This window comes from Apium graveolens, chromosome 7, assembly GCF_009905375.1.
Source record: "Apium graveolens cultivar Ventura chromosome 7, ASM990537v1, whole genome shotgun sequence".
Taxonomy (NCBI): domain Eukaryota; kingdom Viridiplantae; phylum Streptophyta; class Magnoliopsida; order Apiales; family Apiaceae; genus Apium; species Apium graveolens.
Window position 1 is genome coordinate 43004144 of NC_133653.1, and position 6000 is coordinate 43010143.

The following is a 6000-nucleotide window of genomic DNA, read 5'->3' on the forward strand; positions in this document are numbered from 1 at the left end:
ATGATGCTAGTGTTGTCACAATAGATTGGAACTTTGCCACACTTGATTCCAAAATCTCGTAGAGTCTGAATCATCCACAAAATTTGAGAGCAACAGCTACCAGCTGCCAAATACTCACCTTCTGTTGTGGATAATGCAACTGAAGTTTGTTTCTTACTTTGCCAAGATACGAGACTTTGTCCTAAATATGTACAAACACCACTTGTGCTCTTTCTATCAGTTTGACAACCTGCATAGTCAGCATCACTATACCCCACAAGATCAAATGTGCTTGTAATAGGATAAAATAACCCAAGATTAATAGTCCCACTTAAATATCGAAATATTCTTTTAACTGCATTCAAGTGTGATTCCTTAGGTTTAGATTGAAAACGAGCACAAACACATACACTATACATAATATCTGGCCGAGAAGCAGTAAGATATAAAAGACTACCAATCATACCTCTATACTTCTTGATATCAACATCTTTACCTTTTTCTTCCGATGTCAGCTTGCTATTTTGATTCATTGGAGTAGATTTCGGCTTGACATTGTCAAAACCAAATCTGGTCAGCAAATTCTTGACATATTTTGATTGATGCACATAAATTCCATCTTTAGATTGTTTAATTTGGAGCCCCAAGAAATAATTGAGCTCACCCATCATGCTCATGTCAAATTCACTGCTCATACACTTAGAAAACCACTCACACATAGAATCATTAGTGGATCCAAAGATTATATCATCTACATATATCTGGACAATCAAAATATTATTACCATTTTGCTTAGTAAATAAAGTAGGATCAATTTTACCTCGAATGAAGCCATTTTTGATCAAAAACTTACTAAGCCTCTTGTACCAAGCCCTTGGTGCTTGCTTTAAGCCATATAATGCCTTCTTAAGCTTGTAGACATAGTCCGGATGTTGTCCATGTTCAAAACCAGGGGGTTGCTTGACATAAACTTCTTCTTCCAGAAATCCATTAAGAAAAGCACTTTTGACGTCCATTTGATGTAGCTTGATCTTCTTGTAGCATGCATAAGCAAGAAGCATCCTAATTGATTCCAATCTAGCTACTGGAGCATAAGTTTGATCAAAGTCAATGCCTTCTTGTTGGTTGTACCCTTGTGCTACGAGCCTTGCTTTATTTCGAGTAACAGTACCAAATTCATCTACTTTATTCTTGAAAATCCATTTTGTACCAATGATTGAAGCATCCTTTGGTGGCTTGACCAGTTCCCAAACATCACATCGTTCGAATTGATTGAGTTCTTCTTGCATAGACGTGATCCAATTTTCATCTTCAAGTGCTTCTTTGACATTTTTGGGTTCCTCTTGAGCTAAAAATGCAGCATAAGCACAAAAGTTTGCAGTGCCTTTTCTTGTCTTGAGACCATCAGAAATATCACCAATAACCAGTTCTGGAGGGTGATTCTTCACTGTCCGTGTAGCTTTTGGCAATGAATGCTTTGCAATATCTTCATGTGAAGTCTTCCTTATCTTAGATGGAGGAGCTAAGTCTTCACCATCATAGATTGGCATTTTATCCTTTGCTCTATTTCCTCTAGGACCATCAAGAGTCATCTTTGCCATCTTTACAATTGCATCATCAACTGGAGTAGAAGGTTCTGCTTGCTGATTTCTTGAGGCAGTTTCAATTTCAGCTTGCTATTTTCCAGAATCAGTCTCTGTTTCAGCTTGCTGTTTTGGAGTAGCCTTCTCTGTTTCAGCTTGCTGTTGTCCAGCTTCACCTGCATCATCTTCCTCGTCTCTTGGAAGATCATTGTTAGGTTCTTGAAAAGTAACATCTATAGATTCCTCAACAATATGCTTAGACAAATTATAAACTCTATAGGTTTTACTATTCATAGAATAACCAAGAAAAATAGCTTCATAAGATTTAGCATCAAATTTACCATCATTACCAATTGTCTTGAGCACAAAACACTTTGAGCCAAAGATTCTGAAGTAACTGAATTTGGGCCTCTTTTTCTTGAGCAATTCATATGGAGTCTTGTCCAAAATAGGTCTTATCAATACTCTATTCAGAACATAGCATGCTGTGTTGACTGCCTCTGCCCAAAAACTTCTAGGTAACTTGCTTTCTTGCAACAAAGTCCTTGCTGTCTCTTGTAGTGACCTATTCTTGCGTTCCACCACACCATTTTGTTGTGGAGTCCTTGGAGCCGAGAATTCATGTGATATTCCTCTTTCTTCACAATAAGTAACAAAGTCTTTTTGGAATTCACCACCTCGATCACTCCTTATTCCTACAAGCTTTGTATTGAGCTTATTCTCAAGTAATTTAATTAGTTTCTCAAACTCATTAAAAGCAACATCTTTAGTTCTAAAAAACAATACCCATGTAAAACGAGAATAATCATCAACAATTACAAAACCATATTGCTTACCTCCTATACTTTTATAAGCTTCTGGACCAAATAAGTCTAAATGTAAAAGTTCTAAGGGTTTAGAAGTAGATACCATTTTCTTTGCTTTGTGAGTACTTCTAATTTGCTTGCCTAATTGGCATGCCGAACACACCTCAGTCTTGACATACTTGATTTTGGGTAAACCTCTGACTAGCTTCTTCTTTGAAAGCTTGTTAAGCAAGTCCATGTGAGCATGACTCGATCTATTTTACCTTTTCCAAGAATTTGAAGAGTTTTGCTATCACCAATAGTCACTCTTCCACCCTTTTTCATCTGAAGACTCAAGAATTGTGCTTTGTCTCCACTCATATGTCTAGTACATCCGCTATCTAAAATCCATTGAGTTGATTTGACTCGAGCGGCAAGACACATCTACAAAACAAATAAAACAACTCAACCTTTTGGTACCCAAAGTTTGTTGGGTCCGATATGGTTAGCAGATAAAATATATAAAACATGTAAATCAGATTTCTTTATCCATTTTTGGATAAATCTAGGTGATTTAACTCTGCCATCCTGATGATGGTAAGCTGTCTTTGTATAGCCATTATGATCATAGTAAGTTGTTTTCTGTTTGTTTCCTCCATGGTATGATTTTTGTCCATTCGGAACTTTGCAATGCTTTTCAAGATGCCCTTTCTTTCCACATCTGTTGCATATCTTCCAAGGCATAGCATAATCATAGGGTATGCCATGTTTTCCTTCATATCTTAGACCTTTGTCCTTCTTGTTTGCATTCATTCCAATTCCTTCTCTGACCAATGGAATATTTGTGTTGTTTATCATAGATTTGAGACTTTCTTCTCCTTGAACAAACGATCCCATGCCCTTTTTCAGATCCTCAACTTCCTTTGTGAGCAGATCAATCTTTTCAGCTTGCTGACTTATGATTTCAGCTTGCTGAGATGGTTCTTCTGCTTGATTTGAAGGTGTTGCATCTATTGATTCTCTGAGTTTGAACAACTCCAAACATTCATCCCTTGCTTCAATCTCCTTCTTTAACTCTGTGATCTCCATTAATTGAGTCTTGTTTCTTTTGAGGAGGATTTTGTTGAAGTTTTCCACATGACTAACTTTAGCTTGAAGATCCTTGATTTCAGCCTCTTTGTCAGCTTGTGTAGGTACCTTCTTGTCAATCCAAGTATCTACTTTGCTCATCAAATCTTGAACCATAGTCTTGAGATAATTATTCTTCTCTTTTAGCTTGCTATTTTCAGCTTTAAGAGAATAATATTCACCCATAGATACATTCTTACATTCCTGCATGGTTAGTGGTTCCAAAACAATATTTTCAGAAGATAAATTATATTTGCAAGAGTTTACCTTACTCCGATCTTCTTCTGAATCACTTTCTAGGTATCCACTTTCTGAATTTCCTCGAACAGAATCATCATCAAGTCCAACTAGGGCAAGATTGACCATGTCTCCACTTGAATCATCACTTGAAACCGAGTCATCATCACTCCAAGTCATTAGAGCTTTAGCTTTCTTCTTATCCTTGAAGACAGTTTGCTATTTTGACTTCAATTTATAGCAGTCCCGCTTATAATGGCCTGGCTTTCCACATTCAAAGCATGTCTGATCTTTAGAATCCTTGTTGGGCTTCTTGTTGTTGGAAAATCTGCCTTTATCTCTTTTCAGCTTGTTCTTCTTCTCGATCATCTTTCTGATCTTCCTGGATATTAAAGCTAGTTCTTCGTCTGACTCATCTTCAGATTCCAGTAAGCTATCATTAGTGTGAAGAGCTAATTGCTTCATTTGAGCAACTGGAGCTTGGATAGAACTTGATTGGCTTTCCTTGATTTTGCTTTCAAATTGTTCCAATTCTGTAAAAATAGCCAATTGATCCATAGTATCTATAGTTGGAGAGGATTCTAGAGCTGTTACCTTTGGTTCATAGATAAATGGCACAGCACTAAGTATCTTCATGTTGATTTCCTCTTGTGGGATATGTTTGCCAAGCTGCTTTAAGGCATTCAGATTTATCTGGAATCTAGCTTGACTTTTTCGAATAGTTTCTCCGTCTTGAAGCTTGAAATTTCCAAACTCATTCATTAGTTTACTCAATTTCACCTTTCTTAAACTCTTGGATCCTTCGTGATACAATTCCAGAGTATCCCATATCTCTTTAGCTGATTTGCATGAAGAGACTTTATCACATTCACTAGGACATAACCCATTCATGAGAGAATTCCTAGCCTTTCCATTGAAGCTGTATTTGATTAGTTCAGCCTCTGTGAGATCATCAACGTCTTTCACTTTGCCTTCTTTGTCCTTAAACTCAAAAGGACCCTTCTGAACAACTCTCAAAGCTAGTGGCTCCCTGGATAGATACACTTCCATGCGACCTTTCCACCAGTTATAGTTTTCTGTACCAAGCAAGAGAGGTGCTCGGTAATCTGAGGTTCCTTCGGGATATTTGTCAGCCATTTCGATCGAATACTATTCCTGTTACAGAAAGATTAGTATACCAAAGCTCTGATACCAACTGAAATTACACCTAGAGGGGGGGGTGAATAGGTGATTATAGCTAACTAGGATTACTTTTAGATTTTACCCGATAATAGCTTACTGAGATTTTACCAACTGAACTATAATCTGACAATGATAGTAAGCTGGGATGACTAAATGCAATGCAGAAAATAATGTGCAGGAAAGTAAATAGAACACACAAGGATTTTAGCCAGGTTCGACCCCTAATCCCCTATGTTCTACGTCCTGGTCCCTTACCAACTTGGTAAGAGAATATATTATTGATCAATGAAGGTTACAACTTCAAGATACAACAATATATCCCAGCTGCTGATAATGGCTTGCTGAAATCCTGTTTAAGAACCTGCTCTCTAAGTACTATACTACCCCGTAGTACAAACTCCTCTAGCAAGTACCACTAAACCCTTGTTTCCCTAGCCAACTTATCCAGCAACTAATCAATACAATTTGAACAATACAAATCAGTGATAAAGATTACAACTCAAACTATAAACTCTCTCTAAGATAAAACACGTGTATATAATTAGAGCTCGAGAGTATTTTAGAAACAATAAAGATCAGGAGTTGTATGTGTTCTTGCTTGCAAATTTTTCTCTGTCATAAAAACTGCAAGAAACCAATATATATATATAACAATACATTAACATTTGAAAACATCCTCAACAAATTACAACGGCTAGAATCCAATTCTACCGTGTAAGATCGTTGGGATGGTTTTCCAACGTTCATGTGTACGTTAGATTGAAGAGAAACACAGAAGTCCAACGTTCAGAAAATATCTCTTCTATTTAGTAGAGGATAAAACGTTTTAATCAGAAGATAAAAGAAAGAGTTTGAAAGAGAAACAAACTCCTATTCTTTAGGAAATCAATTTGAATAAGTAAAAACGTTTTATAAATGAGCTCTCTATATATCATGCACGTTTATTATATTAGAGAAGTCCTTACAACTGATATATATGAAGATCCTATAAAATCTCCATGAAATTCGACTTCCTTGTTGAATCTGGACTGTGCATCTTGGCTTGCTGTTATTCTGACAATTGTGATCATAGCTTGCTGAAATAGATTACTGTCTATGATAGCTTG